At 39.9% G+C, this 21,928-nt stretch overlaps 1 pseudogene; it reads right to left on the bottom strand.

Moving 5' to 3' along the window:
* Positions 1 to 20,145: 20,145 nt before the first annotated feature.
* On the bottom strand, positions 20,146 to 21,688 carry LOC140738140 (kelch repeat and BTB domain-containing protein 4 pseudogene; annotated as a pseudogene).
* Between the last annotated feature and the right edge of the window lie 240 nt (positions 21,689 to 21,928).

Here is a 21,928-nt window from a genome sequence, read left to right as displayed (position 1 = left end):
TTCAAAGTGTTGCACACTCAGAGATGCTCTTCTGCACGCCATTGTAGTAATGTTATTTGAGTTATATCACCTTCCTATCAGCCTGAATCAGTTTGGCCAACCTCCTCTGACCTCTCTCATTACCAAGGTGTTTTCACTCACAGAGCTGCCATTTTGTTTCTCACACCATTCTCTGTAAACTTTAGAGAATGTTGTGCATGAAAATCCCTGGGGATCAGCAGTTTCCGAGATACTTAAACCACCCTGTCTGGCACCAACAATCATTTGAAGAGCATCTTTGAACTCCATGGTCAAAGTCCCTTAGCTCACATTTCTTCCCCATTCTGATGTTTGGTCTGAACAACAACTGAACTTCTTGAACATGTCTGCATGCTTTTATACATTAAGTTACTGTCACATCATTTGCTGATTAAGTATTTACATTAACAAGCAGGTGCACAGGTGTACCTAAGAAAGTGGCCACTGAGTGTATAATCACACTATATTAGTTGCTGTGCGTAATGTCTAATCTGCTGTACATGGTGGTCAAATGTTGCATGGCCCAAGAAAAAAAACTTAAGAATCAACATAGTTAAAGTAAGCACTGAGATACATTGTAAACTGTTTTGGAGTTCCTGCTCCAGTACCAGCTAGTCCTTGAGGCATCAGTTATGCTGGCAGAGGGATGGATTTGAAAATATGTCAATGAAACTTAGCAGCTAGAACAGGCTTTACAAGGCCATTAAAGTAAGAAAGCTCAAAGTTCAAAGGAAAATTGTTATCAAAATATGTGTACGTTACAATATACTACCTTGAAATTTATTTTCTTGCATGTATTTGCAGAAAAAATAGAAATACAACTGAATTTAGAAAAACTATAGATAAAGACTGACCAAAATCAATGTGCAAAAGAAGACAAACTATGCAAATAAAAATGACACAGATACAAATTGTGAAGTATCAACACACACAGTATCAGGTCATGCACAGCATCTGGACCAGATGGGTGGATTCTCAGGGACTGTGCTGACCAGCAGGCAGAGTTTTTTTTAACTGAAATCTATAACCTATCTCTGTCTCTTGCTGTGGCCACTGCATGCATCAAGACATCTACCATCCTACCAATCCCAAAACAGTCAGCGGTAACATGTGTTAATGACTACAGACCGGTTGCCCACTCCCCCATAGCCGGCACGAGCCTAGAGCGACTGGTTATGTCCCACAATATGAAAATTGTCCTTGCTACTCTGAACAGTCAGCAGTTTGCCTATAAGCAAACGGATCAACTGAGGATGCCATCTCCAACATTCTCCACATCCTACTAGAACACCTGGAGCATAAGGTTACATGCTAAACTGCTTTTTATTGACTACAGTTCTGCCTTCAACAGCATACTCACCAACAAGTTGCCCATTGAACTACACAGTCAGGGACTCAATATGTCAATTTGCAATTGGATTCTGGGCTTTCTTACCAATGGCAGACTCGTCAGACTAGACATATACACATCAATCTCCTTGACCCTGATCACCGGCGCATCGCAGAGATGAGTACTAAGCTCACTCCTTTACATTCTTTCCACCTGTGACAGTGCCCCTGCCTATGTTGCCAACTCCATCATCAAATTTCCAGATGACACCACAGTGGCTGGATTAATTACAGATAACAAATGGAAGTGCAGAAACTGTCTGAATGGTACAATAACCACAACCTTTCACTCAACATTTAAAAAAAAACATAGAAATGGTTATCAATTACAGGAAATTAGGAAGGTACGAACAAGCTCCATCACTCATAAGTGGTGAAGCAGTGGAAAGTGTTTCCAGCTTTAAACTCTTGTGAGTGAACCTCACAGAGGGGCTCTCTTGATAGTGGGGAAGGCTCAGCTGTGCCTATGCTATCTTAGGAGCTTATAGAGAGCGTATATGCCTCTAAAGCTGCTGGTAAGCTTTTAGCAATGTGTAATTGCGAGCATATTGACCTACCGCATGGCAGTGTCGTACACTAGCCGCTACAACACTGACCAAAAAGCACTTCAACGAGTGATCAGGACTGCACAGAACATCGTTGGGACACAACTACCAGATATGGAAACCATCTACAAGTCATGATGTCTATGGCCAACTCACAAAATTATGACGGGCTCATCCCACCCAAGTAATCACTTGTTCAATTTCCTACCATTCAGCAGGAAATAGAGAAACATCTCTGCACGGACATCCAGACTGAGAAACAACTTTTTCCCCAGATACATCATGCCTGCTTCCACCCACCCATAGTCCATAGGCAAAATGGACAATCTCTAAGTGCAATAAGGGGGCATAATTCTTGATGCTATTTTATATTTAATAATTGTATTTATTAAATAATAAATACAATGCAACACTTGAATGGGCAGTCACTGTTTCTTTTCATTTTGGAGTTGCTTGTTTTTAATTCAGTTGTAACTTAGATGTCATTCTAAGTAACTCAGACATTATTTTAAATGTCCTCATTGTATTTTTAGTAATTGAATAGCCAGTCTGCTGTTTTACACTAAATGGAGTAGCCTTGCAATCTTGTTTTCCTCAGTAATGACAGTAAAGCTCTAACTAACTGACTAAAAAGTCCTTGAAGGTGAGTCTGTAGGTCACGGAATCAGTTCACAGTAGTGGTGAATGAAGCTGCCTATGCTTTTCCAAGAGCCTGGTGTTTGTAGGGTAATAACTGTTCCTGAATCTGGTGGTGTGGGATCTAAGGCTTCTGTACCTCTTTCCCGATGGCAGTAGCAAGAAAGAGCATGTCCTAGAGGGTGAGAGTCTTTGATGATGGATGCCGCTTTCTTGTGGCAGCGCTCCACGTAAGTGTACTCAATGGTGGGGAGTGCTTCGCCCGTGCTGGACTAGGATGTGCTGGTCATTTTCTGTCACCTTTCCCGATCGTGGATATTGGTTTTTCCATACCAGGCAACCAGTTAGGGTACTCTCCCCTGTGCATGTATAGAAGTTTATCAAAGTTTCTGGTGACATGCCAAACCTATCCAAACTTCAAAGAAAATAGATGTTCTGTTGTGTTTTCTTTGTGGTAAAACATATGTGCTTGTCCCAGGGCAGATCCTCTGATATGTTAACAGCAAGGAAATTAAAGCCATCTCCACCTCTCTCTTACCCTCAATTCACTGCACCATCACTTACCATGTCACAAATTATAAAAATCACAAAATTAGTTTCATTCCCTTTGTTCTCCTAGAAGTATGATAAAGAATACCTCTGCACTAAATTGCATTATGTCTTCAGCTTAAAAGAAATGATCCTCATAAATAATATAAAGTGGAATTAACTCTTGAAGAAGCTTATGCAGACTTAACAGTTTAAGTGGCCACTACTGCACTCTTCCCATTCTATCATTCCATGAATATTTCCGTGCATCTAATTTATATAGTTAGCTGTCTTGTCAAATTGCAATATAGTGCATATATATTTGCATAAACATACTGTATTTACACACTGTAAATCTGTAGATATATCGAAAAGCTAATACCTGTCCACAGATTTTGCTCAGACATTAATTCAAATTATAATGAAGCACACACAGACTAATTAGGGATGTGCATTTATAATCATCCTTATCAAAGAAATTGTGGACGTATGTGAATTTATCTGGGCAACACAGAGGTGTAGCAGTTAGTATAACGCCTTACAGCACCAACGATCACTGATCAGCGTTGGATTCCCTCCGCTGTCTGTAAGGAATTCGTACATTCTCCTCATGACGTCGTGGGTCTCCACTTGGTGCTCCAGCTTCCTCCCACATTCCAGACATACATTTAGGTTTCGGCTCAGTGAGTTATGGAGATGATGTGTTGGCTCTGGAGTTATGGCAACATTTACAGCCTGCTCCCAAGCACAATTCTCGGACTGGGGTGGTTGTTGAAAATTATATGCTTCGATGTACAATACATTGGACAAATAAGCTCATTTTAAAACCATGCCCTGTAGACTAAAGTGTGGGTCCTGAAGGTAAACAAGGCACTTTCATTACTACTTTCTTTGAAAGATGACCTTTCTTTTAAGATTTCCTTTGTTTTATCCAAACAGATCTACTCCTTAAATTCTGAGATTGACATGGCCTTACCGGATCATAAATCAAATATATCAATTTCTATGCAATTTACCAATGTCAGAGAACTGAATTTACCACCTCTGTTAACATATGTTTTCACTTTTACAGGAAAATGAAAGCTTCAAAATCATCCATCTGGCTGAAGTCAGTGAATTAATCAACTGATCAATTTCCCTTGCAAACTGCAACTTGTATGACAGCTAGCTTCCTTTTCTGTTCAAAAGCCGCTGAATCATTGATCATGTGAAAGCTGCAAAATGGAACATCATGTCATCAAAGGTACAGAACATCTTAAAGAACACTTCCCAACCTCACAATTCTGCTGGCCCTGATGAACATCTGACACGCTGCCTGCGGATATAGGTATCTGTCACTTTGAAAAATCTAACATCGCAAACAATGCTACCAGGGTTTCAGAATTCACAGATAGATGTCTTTCAGGATAGAAGGAAGTTGATCAGTTCAACTATCATCAGAAAAGGGGAAAAAACCCCCAGGTATAAACAGTTTATGTTAAAAATACATTCAAAATGAATTACACTAAATTCTTTGCTTCCATAAAATAATTTATGCCATTTCTGATCAGATTAGTTCCTGTTGATGCCGATATTGTTCAACTGATATTTAAGATTTTATTTTCTGATAGATTATTTGCAGCAGGAGAGAAGTGTGTTCTTACTTCTGGCAGATACCATAAAAAATGGTATTGTCAACTATATTTATAAGACCATTAGAGATAGGAACAGAATTGGGCCACTCAGCTCATCGAGTCAACTCCACCATTTCATCATGGCTGATCCATTTTCCCTCTCAACCCCATTCTCCTTCCTTCTCTCTATAACTTATCATGCCCTGACTGATCAAGAAGCTATCAATCTCCATCTTAAATACACCCTAGACTCCACAGCCACCGGTGGCAAAAAATTCCACAGATTCACTATCCTCTGGCTAAAGATATTTCTCCCCACCTCTCTGCTAAATGGTCATCCCTCTATTCTGAAGCTGTGCCCTCTGATCCTAGAGTCCCTCACTACAGGAAACATCCTTACCACATCCATTCTACCTAGATCTTTCAACATTCATTAGATTTCAATGAGACCCTCCCTCATTCTAAATTCCAGTGAGTATAAGCCTGGAGCCATCAAGCACTCCTCATATGATAACTTTTTCATTTCTGGAATCATTCTCGTGAAACTCCTCTGGACCCTCTCCAATGCCAGTACTTCCTTTCTTAGATAAGCGGCCCAAAACTGCTCACAATTCTGCAATTGGGTCCTCACCAGTGGCTTTTAAAGCATTGGCATTATATCCTAGTCCTCCCAAGGTGAATGCTAATGTTGAATTTGCCTTCCTCACCACCAATTCAACCTGTAAGTTAACCCTTAAGGAATCTTGAATGAAGACGTCCAAGTCCCTTTGCACGTCGAATTTTTGAATTTCTGTCAGTTTAGTGAAGGGGTTCCGAACCTGGGATTCACAGACATATTGCTTAATGGTATTGGACCATGGCGTAAAAAGTGTTGAGAACTCATTGTTTAGACTATAATTTACACTTCTGTTCCTTCTACCTAAGTGCATGACTGTACACTTCTCAATACTGTTTTCAATCTACCACTTCTTTTCCCATTCTACTATTCTGTCTAAGTCCTTCTGCAACCTCACTACTTCCTCGGCACCACCAACCCCTGCACCTAAGTTCATATCTTCTTCTCCCAGAGAGTTGTGGGGGTCTGGAATGCGCTGCCTCGGAAGGTAGTGGAGGCCAATTCTCTGGATGCTTTCAAGAAGGAGCTAGATAGGTATCTTATGGATAGGGGAATCAAGGGATATGGGGACAAGGCAGGAACCGGGTATTGATAGTAATTGATTAGCCATGATCTCAAAATGGCAGTGCAGGCTCGAAGGGCCGAATGGTCTACTTCTGCACCTATTGTCTATTGTCAAATGTGGCCACAAAGCCATCAATTCTGTCATACAAATCACTGACATATAACTGTCATCTAAATCACTGTCATACAAATCACTGACATATGCCACTTTCTTACCCATTCTCCTAATCTGTCTAAGTCCTTCTGCATCCTACCTGTTCCCTCAACACTACCTGCTCCTCCACCAATCTTCATATCATCTGCACATTTGTATACAGCATAAAATGAAGTGGTCCCAACACCGACCCCTGTGGAACACCACTGGTCACCAGCAGCCAACCAGAAAAAGCTACTTTTATCCCCACTTTTTGCTTCCTGCTAATCAGCAAATCCTCTACCCATGCAGGTATCTTTCTTGTAATACTTTAACTTTCTTTAAGAAAGAAGGAAGACAGCAGGAAGAAAATTATAGCCCAGATAGCCTGACCTCAGTTGTTGGGAAGATGTTAGAGTCAATTGTTAAGGATGAGGTGACGGAGTACTTGGTGACTCAGGACAAGATAGTACAAAGTCAGCATGGTTTTCTTCAGGGGAAATCCGGCCTGATAAAGCTGTTGGAATTCCTTGAGGAGATTACAAGTAGGATAGATAAAGAGGATGTAGTGGATGTTGTATATTTGGACTTTTAGAAGGCCTTTGATAGGTGCCACGCATAAGGCTGCTTACCAAGTTAAGAGCTCATGGTATTACAGGAAAGTTACTAACATGGTTAGAGCATTGGCTGATTGGTAGCAGGCAGTGAGAGAGAAAAAAAGGATCCTTTTCTGGTTGGTTGCCAGTGACTAGTGGTGTTCTGTAGGGTTAGTGTTGGGACCACTTTTTATGCTGTATACAAATGTGCAGATGATATGAAGATTGGTGGAGGGGCAGGTAACGTTGAGGAAACAGGTAGGATGCAGAAGGACTTAGACAGATTAGGAGAATGGGTAAGAAAGTGGCAAATGAAATACAATGCTGGAAAATGCATGGTCATACACTTCGGTAGTAGAAATAAATGTGCGGACTATTTTCTAAACAGGGAGAAAATCCAGGAATCTGAGATGCAAAGGGACTTGGGAGTCCTTGTGCAGAACACCCTGAAGGTTAACTTGCAGGTTGAGTCAGTGGTGAGGAAGGCAAATGCCATGTTAGCATTCATTTCAAGAGGTCTAGAATACAAAAGCACGGATGTGATGCTGAGGCTTTATAAGGCACTGGTAAGGCCTCACCTTGAGTATTGTAAATAGTTTTGGGCCCCTCATCTTAGAAAAGATGTGCTGGCATTGGAGAGGGTCCAGAGGAGGTTCGCCAGGAAGATTCCAGGAATGAAAGGGTTATCATATGGAGAACATTTGATGGCTCTGGGTCTGTACTTGCTGGAGTTCAGAAGGTTGAGGAGGGATCTCATTGAAACCTTTCAAATATTGAAATGCCTAGACAGAGTAGAAGTGGAAAGGATGTTTCCCATGGTGGGAGAGCCTAGGACAAGAGGGCACAGCCTTAGGATAAAGGGGCATTGATTCAAAACAGAGATGTGGTGAAATTTCTTTAGCCAAAAGGTGGTGAATTTGTAAAATTTGTTGCCACATGCAACTGTGGAGGCCAGGTCATTGGGTGTATTTAAGGCAATGATTGATAGGTTCTTGAGTAGACATGGAATCAAAGGTTATGGGGAGAAGGCCAGGAACTGGGGTTGAGAAGGAGAAAAAAAAGGATCAGCCATGATTGAATGGCAGAGCAGACTCGATGGGCCAGATGGCCTAATTCTGCTTCTATGTCTTATGGTCTTAATACTGTGGGCTTTTATCTTGTTAAGCCATTTCATGTGCAGCTCCTTGTCAAAGACTTTCTGAAAATCCAAGTACACAGCATCCATCATTCTCCTTTGCCTATTCTGCTTGTAGTTCTTCAATAAATTCCAATAGATTTGTCAGACAAGATTTTCTCTCAAGGAAACCATGTAGACTTTGGCCTATTTTTTCATGTGTCTCCAGGTACCCTGAGACCTCACCCTTAACAATCAACTTCATTACCTTCCCAACCACTGGTCAGACTAAATGTCCTATTATTTCTTTTATTCTGCCTCACTCCCTTCTTGAAGAGTGCAGTGACATTTGCAATTTTTCCAGTCCTCCAGAAACGTGCCAGAATCTAGTGATTTGTGACATATCATTACTAATGCCTCCACAATCACTTCAGCTGGCTCGTTCAGAATCCTGAGGTATAGAACATTGGTCCAAGTGATTTATCTATCTTCAGACGTTTCAGTTTCTCAAGCACCTTCTCCCTAGTAATAACAATTACACTCACTTCTGTCACCTAACCCTCTTGAACTTCCAACATGCTGGTAGTGTCTTCCACAGTGAAGACAGTTGCAAAATACTTATTTAGTTCTTCTGACTTTATTCATGCCTCATTACTACCTCTCCAGCATCATTTTCCAATGGCACTGTATCAACTCTTGCTTCTCTTTTACTCTTCATATATCTGAAAAAATGTTGGTATCCTCTTTCCTATTATTGGCTAGCTTTCATATTTCATCTTTTCCCTCCTTATGGTTTTTTCATTGCCTTATGTTTTTTTTTAAAGTTTCCCAATCTTCGAACTTCCAGCTAATTTTTGCTATATTATATGTCCTCTCCTTTGCTTTTATCTTGTCTTTAAATTCCCTTGTCAGCCCCGGTTGCATCATTATGCCTCTGTAATTCATTTTATTCATCTGTAATACTGATGCATCTGATTTTAGCTTTTCCATCTCAATCTGCAGGATGAAGTCTATCTTATTCCAGTCACTGACTCCAAAGGGTTTCTTTACCTTAAGCCCTCATATGAAATATGGTTCGTTACACTTCCCAAATCCAAAATTGACTTTCCCCAACTGGGTTCAACAACAATCTGCTCTGTAAATTCATTTCATAAGCATTCTACAAATTCAGCCTCTTGGGATCCAGGACCAACCTCATTTTTGACAATCTACCTGCATATTGAAAACCCCATTTCTACTCAACATTGTCTTTTTTACATGCCATTACCATCTCCCATTGTAATTTGTACCCCACAACTTGGCTACTGTTCGAAGGCCTGAATATAACTCCCATCTTTACCCTAGCAGTTTTATAACTCAAGACAAGTTTCAGGATTTGATAATTATATTAAACTTTGAACTTTTGAACTCTAACCAAGAGGATTCTATATCTTCTGATCCTATGTCAACTCTTTCTAAGGTCCTGATTTCACTTTTTACCAACAGAGCCACTCCACCCCCTCTGCTTACTTGCCTGTCTTTTCAATGCAATGTGTATCCATGGATGTTAATCTCCCAACTATGATCTTCTTTCAGCCACATCTCAATGATGCCCACAACATCATTCCGGCCAATCTCAAACTGCACTACAATATCATCTACCTTACTCCATGTACTGTGAGCAATCAAATAAAACACTTTCAATCCTGTATTCACCACTGATTTCAATTTTGCTCCCATGTTACAATTCAACTCATCCAACTGACTACACTTTTGCCCTGTCATCTGGTTGTCCTTCCTCACGGTCTCACTATACACTGCATCTAGTTGCATACCGACTGCCTCATCCTTAGTCCTGTCACTGTGATTCCTATCCTCTTGCCCAATTTCTTGAAACCTTCCCCAACAGCACTAGCAAATCTACCCAAGGGATACTGATCCCCCTTGGATTCAGGTGTAACCTGTCCTTTTTGTACAGGTTCTACCTTCCCCAAAAGAGATCCCAATGATCCAAAAATCTGAAACCCTCCCCTTACCAATTCCTCAGCTATATATTCAGCTGCCAAATCATCCTATTCTTATTCTCACTTGTGTATGGCACAGGCAGCAATCTAGACATTACTACTCTAGTGGTCCTGCTTTTCAACTTTCCTCCTAACTTCCTAAATTCTCTCTTCTAGACTTCTTCCCTTTTCATGCCTATGTTATTGGTGCCAATATGTGCCAAGGCTTCTGGCTACTCACCCACCCCTTTAGAATGCCATGGACCCAATCTGAGTTATCCCTGACCCTGGTATTTGGAGAGGCATAATATGATTAGGAATAGTCAGCATGGCTTTGTCAAGGGCAGGTCATGCCTTACGAGCCTAATGGAATTTTTTGAGGATGTGACTAAACACATTGATGAAAGAAGACCAGCAGATGTAGTGTACATGGATTCCAGCAAGGCATTTGATAAGGTACCCCATGCAAGGCTTTTGAGAAAGTAAAGAGGCATGGGATCCAAGGGGCCATTGCTTTGTGGATCCAGAACTGGTTTGCCCACAAAGGCAAAGAGTGGTTGGAGACAAATCATATTCTGCATGGAGGTTGGTCACCCGTGGAGTGCCTCTGGGGCGGGACCCTTACTCTTTGTGATTTTTCACATCCGGAAGATCTCATTCTACTCCTCTAACTATGGATTCCCCTATCACTACTGCAGTCCTTTTCTCCCACTTCCCTTTTGAGCCACAGTGCAAGACTTATAACAGATAAATAGCAATTAGTAACTATTATTAGATGACCCTAAAATCAGTGTCTCAATTTAAGATTCCTTGTTTGTAAACTGCTTGCTTGATGATTTTTATAACTAACACACAGAATAGTTAAACAAACAATAGACATATTCTTTCAGGACATCAGCTGGCTTCCATTACTGCGAACATAATGGCCAAAATTGCTTTCTAGCTTTTATTGTTTTCAATTGCCTGAATTCCATGCAAAAGATTGAGAAATTCCAAATGAATTAAGTTTGCTGCAAACTGAAATTATTGATTGCACTAATTTGAAGAACATCACTCAAGAAGCCATGTCACACATAAAACTAATCCCACCTTCAGGACAGATTTATCAAGATTAAAAGCTTTCTGCACCTGGGTATGCACTTGATCCTTATTTGAAGATACTTTATGGATACAAGTTTCAAAATATTTTAAAGTTTCTTTCACAATTCTACTTCATAAAATAGACTATTAATATCTAATCCAAAAATAAACAGATTTGTATGTTTTTAAAGTCTTTTCTTTACCCTTCTTTAAGCTTGATTCCTACATTTGGAGAAATAGATACTGATTAAAAAGTTTACTTTTAGTTCTATTAATCAAGGTATGTTAAGATTCTAAATATATAAAAGCAGTTTTTAACTTTTTTTAAAATTCCATCCTAAGATGCAGCTTCAGTGCATTAACATGGCAGATCTTCTTTGCAGTGAATGATTAGATTCTAGAGCAATGCTTAAATCTAGTTTAGTAGTGCAGTCTATATCCCCATCAATGACTCTGCCAAAAAAGTGATAACCCGTAGTTAAATTATAAAAATAGTTAAATATATATTAAAGATGTCATGTAGATAAGTACTCATAAATTCCTTCAAAGCAGATGAATTATTTTAATGCAATGCTGGAGGAACTCAGTAGACCAGGCAGCATCGGCCTAGACCCTTCATCAGGACTCTGCAATCCCGATAAAGGGTCTTAGCCCAAAACATCGACCGTTTACTTTTTTCCATAGATGCTGCCTGACCTGCTGAGTTCCTCCAGCATTTTGTATGTGTTCCTTGGATTTCCAGTATCTGCGGATTTTCTCATCTGAGGTGTTTTTATACCTGTTCTTAGATCTTATAGATATGTAATACTGTTAATTACATGAAGGAGTTAATAGTGTACCATAACAGTAAATATTCACTTGTATATTAATTGCACTGTGATTAACTTGTTTGCAGCTTTTATTATTAGGATATGAATAGTCTTTCACTTGCTTTACTAACATAATGTTTTCTTCACATTGTCTTTACTTTCCTCAAAGATGAACAATTGCATGCTACAATGTAAAGTAATTACAAGTTGCATGCAGAACAGTTACTTGCTAGAGCATGGTAATAAGTCATGTCATTGTTGCTTCTATCAATCGTAAATGATGAAACGTTCATGAATGGATGTGCAACTGCATATTGCGGGAGGAGCTCCTGTATCATTCACTGTCACGATGTTCCCTGTCTTTTTAGGTACCAAAATGAAAGAAGTGACCATATTCATTTATTACTGAGGACTTGTCAGAAAACAAACAATACAATAGACCTTGCAAAATTCTTGTCTTGCTGTAAGAGAAATAATTCATTTTATAGTTTGACTACAGTGAACACGTCAATTTTTTATGCTCAAGATCTTTCAAATTTTCTGTAGGCATTGATGTGAAAAAATTGAATATGCTGTAAATGGGTTTAAAGTGTCATTGCAGTCAATACTTATAGTTCATGATCTTAGTTTTAGTTGGGAGCCAATAGGTATTGAGCTTCAGTTGTGTAGCTTGGTAAAGAAACAAACTTTTTGTATTGTTTCTGATTAACTCAGCAACTGTGGTGAGGTGAGTTATTTGGACATACTTTCAGACACTAATGTTTTTTATTCAAATGCTACACCTCCTAGAGGGAAGATTTTAATAGTAGTTTTCAATCACTTCTGTAATGTAAAACTGGCAGCTAGAAGAACGAACTTTTTCAGATGTTGTTCTGCAGTCTTTGTGAAGAAAGTGGCCAGGAATAAGGGACTGTTTCTTCAAGCAAATAGAAGTGTCAAGCCCAAAAACCGAAAAGCAATAGTTTACATTGATAGTGCAAGTGAGCATAAAGGGTATAGTACTTACAATGATTTAGCCGTGGACTGGAACTTTGACATGCATGTCACTTGTTGATCCCTCGGTGATCTCCTGACCTAGTTTGGCAGTCCTTCCTATCAGTGCTCATCCCATCAATTTACACAGGAGGACATGAGTTCAGTCCTATTAGCACCACCATTAAAGGCGTCCCTTCTTGAAAAGCAGTTTCTTAATTTTCATAAGCAGGGCTGCCCAATAGCTGTAAAGTTTCTGCTGCTACTTACAACAGGGAAAGAACTGGATATATATATATCCCAACAATGACCCAATTGTCCGAAGTCTGACCTCTGTCAGCTTGTCCATCACATATTCCCCCAACATTCCTTACCAATGATTTCAAAGTGCATCATGAAATTACTCAGAGATCCTAAATGGAAAGATTAAAATGCATGTCAGATGACCACACTGATGGTTTTCTGCCAAGTCCAGTTTTTGATGCACACACCAATTATGATTAGAGTGTGGACTTGAAGCAAACAATGTCACAGGAACCAATGTCCAACTATAATTTTAATGTGCTCTCCATTGCGTTAAAACTCCACAACCAACTTTATCAGATGAGCTTAATGCATATCCTCTTTGGCAAATGATCTATTTATCTATTTGAACACCTACCCATCAAACTAACTTTCCTGTTTCCCTGTCCACTGTGATAGCTGATATCATAAGGTCAAAAGCAATGGAAACAGCCCCCCCCATGCTAAACATGAAGTGCTTAAAAAGAAGTCTTTTCACATCATACTTCATCAGCCACCTTATTGCCCTCCCATTTAGCTTGAATCTACCTCTTGAAGCCTCTTTGCATCCTCATTACCCCACTTTCCAAATAAATATTATGTTATCAGCAAAGCTGGAAGTATTACACTCAGACAAGACATTGATACAGACTGAGGATAATGGGCGCCCCAGGATTGCTACCTGCATTAGTCAACTAATCACAGCCTTTTTACTGAGAAGCACTCGTTTATTTTGATATTTTGTTTCTTAACTGTTAGATAATTCAGAAGCCATTCTATGATTACTTCAATTCTATGTGTTCTGATATTGTTCACCAATGTCCTGGAGCTTATGTGTGGGACATTCTCAAAATCTAAATACGCAACATCCACTGGCTTCTCATCACCAACTGTACTTGACACATTCTCAACAAATGCTAATAGACTCTTCAAACAAAATTACCATTTGATAAATCAAAACTGGCTCTGCTTAGTGCTGCTATTACCTTTTATAAGATGCTTTAGGATAGGTTCCAGTATTTTCCCTGTCATTGATAGAGTCGTAGAGTCATGCATTATGGACTCACGCCCTTCAGCACAACTGTCCATACCAATCAAGATGCTAATCTAATCTAGTCATATTTGCTCCCGTTCAACCCATATTCCTGTAAACCCGGGGTTCCCATAATCTTTTATGCCATGGAGCCTTATCATTAACAGAGAGGTCCATGGACCCCAGGTTAGAAACCCCTGCTCTAAACTTTTCCAATCCAGGTAACGTGTATGACCGTATGTGCTGTGATTTGTACCGTGGTCCTGGAGGAACATTGTTTCATTTGAATGTATACACGTGTATGGTTCAATGACAATTAAATTTAACTTGAAGTTGAGATTAAAGTTCCTCAGTGTGAACATTAGCAATCATCTGTCTTGTCCAACCATGTTGACATCACAGCCAAGAAAGCTCATCAATCCTTTCACTTTCTGTGGAGGTTAAGGAAATTTGGTATTGTGATGTATGGATCTATTTCTTTTAGAGCAGTGACCACACTCCTCCAGCACCACATATTGATCTGTTGTCCATGCAGTCTACACATGTGCACTGTTCTCTTGCTCTCTCATTGCAATGTGAATACACCAGTTAAAGCCATCTCCTGTTGTGCGTGCTTTTACTTAATTAATATGTAGCTGTGAGTAGCAGTGAAAAATGTGCTGAATTTAAAGTGAAAATAACCTGGTGATGGCTTCAGTCGGGAAAGTTGACAAACTTGGTAGTGCTAATGAAGGTTGGGAGTTGTATATTGAGAGGGTGGAATTGTAACATAAACAACATGGAGGAGCAAAGGAAAGCCTTTAGGCTTCAAAGCTTAATCGGTCCAAGGATGTACAGTCTCTTATGCCACTTAGTAGCCCCTGCAAATCTAGCAAGCAAGACTTTTGATGAAATTGTTACAAGTTTACAAAATCACTTCAGCCCTAAACTGCAAGTAATAGCTGAGAAATTTTAATTTTACAAAAGGACCCAATCAAAGGGTAAAAACATTTCTGAATACATTACAGAACTCCACAAACTTTCCCAATACTGTGACTTCAGATATGTATTTTCTGAGGCATAAAGGGCAGGTTTGCATGTGGCATGGATGCACAAGGTGGACAAATTCCTTTTTGTGTATTGGAACTCAGTTCATGTGATGACAAGTCAAACACCTGCAACGCTGTTCATGAGCAGGAATCTGAGATCCGGCACAGACCTCCTGAAACCAGACCTCCGGAGGGAAGTGCAGAACAAACAGTTCAGCCAGTTGCCAAGTGAAGCAGCAAGGAGGTTTAAGATTGGACAGGGATTCCTAGCGTATGATTACCAAGAAGACAATGACACCTGATAGGACAGCTACAAGAAGTGGACCACTGATGTACACCGTGGCTTTTGGAGATCAGACATGGAGATGTCATGTGGATGCTCAACCGAAGAACACACCTGAGTCGAATGCATCCAATAAGATGGACACATGATGGTCACCGGACTTATCTCACAGTGATGATGTTGCTGAGAGCAATGTGACAAATGGAAACCGAGAACGTATTAGACAAGACACCTGCCAAACCCAATGCCACTCTACAGGTCCAGAGGCACAAGCCTGAAAGAAACAGAGTACCACCCAAAAGACTGAATCTTCAGAACTGTGAAGTTAATTATGGACTTTTATTGTGAAAGCAGATTTATTGAATGTTTTGTACATACACAGTTTTATGTTGCATTTATCTAAAGGGGGAGGAAGTGAAATGTATGGATCTATTTCTTTTAGAGCAATGACCTCCCCACCCCTTAGCACCACATACGTTACCAGGTTTGGATATGGCCCAAGTGCGGGTGAGAGACACTGAAACAGGTCGATAGTTCACAGACTTTAATTTGAACAGTGTTAAAAGGAAAATAAACAACAAACACTCAGCCAAATAGTGCTGTTAACTAAAACTCTCAAATGGGAAACGAGGCCTACACTACAGCTGAAAAGAAAATCTCAACGTTAAATGAATACTGCTAGTCTTCAGAACCAGTTGACTTGAAAGTCTAGTTTATCAGGGAAGACCGAAAGCAAACAGGCAGCGAAGCATTGCTGTGCTCTGTCCAAGTCTCGGCAAAGACTACGACGACAAGTATGGAGTTAAATACTATCATGATTAAATAATAATTAGCTGACACGTGCGTATTCACAGGCACAATTGCCATATCTACTGTGCTGCCGAATCCGTTGTTGTGACAACGTATTGATCTGGAGTCTGCGCATTTGCTGTTGTCTACACACGCGCGTAGCTCTCTCTCTCTCTCTCATTGCAATGCAAATACACCAGTTAAAGCCATATCCCCGTGCATGCTTTTATTTAAGGTACTCAGACACAACCGGTATGCCCTTGTCAATCTTTATGAATTTTTATAAATGTGTCATAGAAAATATCCTATCTGCAGAAGAACTTGGAATAGCACCTGTTCTGCATGAAACTGCAGAATTGTGGACGATGCTCAGTACATCACAGAAACCTCCATGGACTCTGTCTGTTCTTCTCACCGCCTCCGTCAGCAGTCAGCATAATAAAAAGGCACCCTTCTCCCTGAACCCAAACATTCTCCCTTCTTCCCCATTCATTTTGGCAGAAGATATAAGAAAGTGAAAGCAGGCTCAAGGACAGCTTGGTATAAGGCTATGAAATGGGTTCCTAATACAACAAGATGGACTCAATCTACCTCATTATGATCTCATTGTTTACCTATGCTGTATTTTCTCTGTAGCTGTTAGACTTCAATCTCAACTCAATTTTACCTTGGTCTGCCTCAATACACTGTGTAATAATTTGATCTGTACGAATAGTATGCAAGACAAGCTTTTCATTGTATCTCTCTATGTGTGATAATAATAAACCAATTCCAATTTCAGTTCTACTTCTTTCACCAGGAAAAACAAAATCATTGACCTCCCTGTTCTGTAAAATAATATGTATAAAGTACATAAACCTACTGTTACTGAAAAAATGTTATGTTTGTATACATACATTACAAAATGTCTTCACATGGGCAATCAAATGGCTCGATTTGTTTTGATAAATAACGGATGACCTTGGTCACATCCTTCCATTTGTAGAACAAAAATGTTCCCATATTAGGATTGGAGAATTTCGACTAATACTTAAACAGCAGGGGTGGTTTTTTTTGGAGAAATTCCAGCATTTCAATATCCACATTAGAATATATATATTCAATTGAATACATTAGAATTTACCCTGGATCTGGGATTTAATATCTGTTTGCACCATTAAACCAAAGGAATAATACAGTAAGTAAGTTATTCTGCTATTATCTTAAGCAAAGTGTGAAAGTATTGGAAGTGTTTTAACTAATGATTTAGTGGAAACCAACAAATCATTAGCAGGCCAAAGTTATAAACCTCAACTTTACTTCATTTGTGTAATTTCACAAGAGTGGTGCAGGCATCAAACCATTTCTAGTGACAAGTAATGGTAAGGAAATTATTGCTGGAACTCTGTATTTTGAGTGATGTTTCACAATGGCACTATTAACAATATATTACACAAATAAAGAAGCTTCATTTGATCTTACTGATGCTGAACTCTCAATTTAGGTCATCTGGTACTACCCAGGAGTCATATTCTGTTTGTTTCGCCTAATGCCTCTCCAAATTTCCTGGTACTGAACACCAACCTGTTTTCTCATTTTCAAGGTCCTGATGACAGGCCCTTGACCTGAAACTTTACTGTTTCTCTTTCCACAAAAGCTCCCTGACTAGTTGAGTGTTTCTAGTATTTTCTGTACTTATGTTGGATTTCTAACATCTGCAGTTTTATCTTGATTTTCATCTAACATACACTCAGAGGCCACTTTATTAAGTACACTTATACAGCTGCTTGTTAATGAAAATATCTAATCAGCTAATCATGTTGCAGCAACTCAACACATTAAAATATGTAGACATGCTCAAGTGGTCCTGTTGTGGTTCAGCCAGACATCAGAATGGGGAAGAAATGTGATCTAAATGACTTTGACTGTTAAATGATTGTTGGTGCCAGACAAGATGATCAGAAACTGCTGATCTCCCGCAATTTTCATGCACAACACTCTCCAGAGTTTACAGAGAATGGTGCGAGAAGCAAAAATATCCAGTGAGCAGCAGTTGTGTGGATAAAAATATTTTGTTAATTAGAGAGGCCATATCCTGGTTCAAGCTGACAGGAAGGTGACAGTAAGTCAAATACCCACACAATACAACAGTGGTGTGCAGAAGAGCATCTCTGAATGTACCACTTGTCAAATCTTGAAGTGGATGGAATATAGCAGCAGAAGTTCGCGAACATACACTCAATGTAAGTCTTAGCAGACTTGAAGGTCCAAGTGTTCCCAAGGTCTGATGAGATGTATCCCAGCTGATTTGGTAGACAAAGATGCAAATTGCAGAGAATTTGCCAGAAATGTCACATCTCCCTTGGCCACACAGGAACTTACAGGTGACTGCAGAACAATGAAATGCTGAAGGATTTTGACAGGTCTGAGATCTATAGAGGAAATCAACAGTTGGTGAATCAAGATGAGCCCTTTTATCAATTCCTCCAATATTCTGTGTTTGTTGTTAAAGTGTCTTGTGTCCAATTGAATGTGGTACCTTTACTTAAGAAGGCTAGCAGGGATAATCCGGTTAATTGCAGTGAGTCTAAAAACAGTGGTAGGGAAATTACAGAAAAAAATTCTAATAGCAGGATTAATCTGCACTTAGAACTACATGACTTAACCAATGATAGTGTGGTTTTGTTAAGCCGAGATCCTCAGAAGCAGAATCAGAATCATGTTTAATATCACTGGCATATGTTATAAAATAGATTGTTTTGTGGCAGCAGTACATTGCAATGCAAAATAAAAAATCTATAAACTAAAGTATAAATATATATATATTTATATTAAATTAAATAAGTAGTCCATACAAGTAAAAAAAAAGGAACAGTGAGATTGTGTACATGGGTTCATTTATTCAGAAATCTGATGGCAGTGGGGAAGAAGCACTTCCTAAAACTTTGAGTGTGTTTCTTCAGTCTCCTGTATCACTTCCTTGATGGTAGCATTAAGCACATCAATATGAAATGCTGTTGTAGGAAGGTAGCATCCATCATCAGAGAACACCACCACCCAGCCCTTGTTCTTTTCTCACTGAAGAAGGTACAAGAGCCTCAGGACTCGCACCACCAGGTTCAAGTGCAGTTACTACACCTCAACTATCAGGCTCTTGAAAGAAAGGGGATAACTACACTCACTTGCCCATCTATTGAGATGCTCCCACAACCAATGATCTTACTTTAAGGACTCTATATCTCATGTTCTTGTTATTTAATGAAATTTATTTATATTTGCATTTGCACAGTTTGTTGTCTTCTGCACTCTGGTTAATCTTTTATTGATCCTGTTATTGTTAGTATTCTATAGAATTGCTGAGTATGCCCACAAGAAAATGAATTTCAGGGTTGTATATGGTGACATATATGTACTTGTATAATAAAATCTACTTTGTATTTTGAGCTTGGAACTTTGAGAAGAGTGCATGTGTAGTGTTCTCGTGCAGTGTGTTGGAACTCTGACTAAACACCAAGTTAAACCAGAGCCAATGAAGACAGAGTCGCAGTAAGGTTGAACATTTGCTGTTCTCTCTTCCACATTAACTTCGTTTGGTGAAAAGGCATTGTTTCTATAATGTTTCTTTCTGAGTAGAAATGGAGATTTTTATGTTCATTCTGCATGTGCGGGCCCCCACCTTTCCTCTTTCTCCGAACCAGAGGCTACCCACAAGACACGGCAAAACCGGAGGTGATGTCATCACATGCTGCACTATACTATAGACAATGAATTTTACCTTTGTTAAACTGTAATGTAGTTATTAACCTTTAACTTTAACTAGAAAATAGTTACAAACAAATTATTTAAAGTGGAAATTTAATAAAGTTAAATAAATGCCTTAAGGGCAATACACTCCCTGCCTGACCTTTGTAAAGTCACTATGAACATGGTATAGGACTTTAGTCTCAGGATCAGTTTTTACGTAGAAGTAGAACGACCTCTGCAACTGGTCTCAGTCTGCAATAGAACATGACAATAGTTTGATATTGTTTAGGTCAACTAATGTCTTAGAAAACAAACATAGTACTGAAATTTTGTCGTCATCTGCAGAAGTTTAAAAAATATAACTTTGTGCAGCAAACAAATAAAAACTGCAGTTTACTGTACTTGGTTAGAATCACGCCAAAACAAATTGCCGATTTGTCAACAGTATCTCAATTCCACTTATCACTGGTACTACAGATGTGGCTGGGTTTAGTTTTAATGTTTTGGCATCATCCTTTTTACACTTATCTCTGAAAACATAAATACACCCATTGCAGCTGGCAATCTTCCACAGGGAGGGTACAGGACTCCAAACCTCTAGGAAGCGCAGTCTGGTGAAGCTGTCAAGCAGTGGATTATAACATACCAGAGAATCTCCCTCAGCTACTATAAAAATCAGGTCCTTGTGAATAGCAGCATGCATACAGCCAGCAAAAAGGGAGGAGATATGACTTTAACTGACATGTTTGTCCTGGAACGCATATCAAAATACTGAATGAGACGAGATGGTTTGGTAAAGAAGTCCAGGTCATTCTCTTTCCCACCCAGTAGATAGATAGTTACGTTAAGGTTAACACCAGCAGCACAAGACACTGCAGTCTCCAGCTGATTAGTTTCAATCCACACATTATCGCAGATCACATAATAATGACAGCACTGGAAGGTGTATCCTGAAGGGTTTTCCCAGCCAATGAATAAATGTCATTTTCACTTGGGACGGATACAGGCATGTGCTGAAGACGATCTCTTGGCAGTGATGCACATTGTTCCCAGTCCATTGTCTCCATGTTGCACTTTGACATCCATCGTGGGATGGGGCCACCTACAACATGTGAGTCATTTCCATGCTTGCATGCGGCAGTAATCTGCTGGCACAAGCGATTTTGTCCACTGACACTGATAGCGTCATCATCACAGTGCAAAGGCACTGCCAGTGAGTGTGTCTGAGTGTCTTCTTTTCCAAACAGGTATATATGGACAATTTCACCAGTTTCCTTTAAACTGGATACTAGGTTTTCAAAGTATTGTTCTCGTTCTTCCTTGTCGTGACCAATCCATGTTTCTATTGCTTTGGCTGGTTTCTGAGAGTGGGGAACACCAGGTGGGACATGAAGCTGTCTTGGGTCTTGAAATGAATTTCTCCAAGCTTCCCATCTGCTTAGCTTGTCTTCTGGTAGTGGAGTGTCCCGGTCAGAGAGCTCGGAGGTAAGTTCTCTGAGGAGGGCTCTTCCTTAGATCGTAATCGGTGCCAGTAGACCCAGGGGATCGAAAACACTGCTGACAGTGGGTGATTGGTTTGTTCATGGTCGGCATGGAGAATGTGAATGTGTTGGTCATGATCTCCAAAGGAGATCCAAACTCCTCTGTGTGGGTTTAGTTTCTCTACCTAAATCTAGGTTCTTGATCACTGGAACACAGTCATCAGGTGGGAAGGTCTCCATGACTAACTGCTCTTTGTTGCAAGCACTGGGTGGTTCTCTGAATTGTAATGGGGTGACCCAATTGTTTGCTTCATCTCTGAAGACCTTGGTGTCCATTAATTTTAAGAAGATGGTGTCTTCCACTGATGGAGCAAATTTATTGTTGTGCTCAGTTTGGGCGAAGATTGACTGTCTCAGTGTCTTCTCAGTTACTTTACTATGCTTGTCCCTTTGTTGTGCTTCTTTGATACACATAGCGCTTGTGGAGGGCTGAAAAATTGAATGGCGGCCATTCTCTAGCATGTGAGTCTTGAGGGTGTTAACTGTCGGTTTGTGTACATTGCCAAGGCACACCTCCCCTATCACCACCCAGCCCAGATCCAGACGTTGAACAAAGGGGGCGTCGTGTGGTCCATTGATCTGCTGCCTGACTTTGTGCACCCTGAGAACTTCTCTTCCGAGCAGCAGGAGTATTTCTGCTTCTGGATCCAGTTC

This window comes from Hemitrygon akajei, chromosome 13 (genome assembly GCF_048418815.1).
Source record: "Hemitrygon akajei chromosome 13, sHemAka1.3, whole genome shotgun sequence".
Classification (NCBI taxonomy): domain Eukaryota; kingdom Metazoa; phylum Chordata; class Chondrichthyes; order Myliobatiformes; family Dasyatidae; genus Hemitrygon; species Hemitrygon akajei.
The sequence above is the reverse complement of the archived record's forward strand: the minus strand, read 5'-3'. Positions and strand labels throughout refer to the sequence as shown.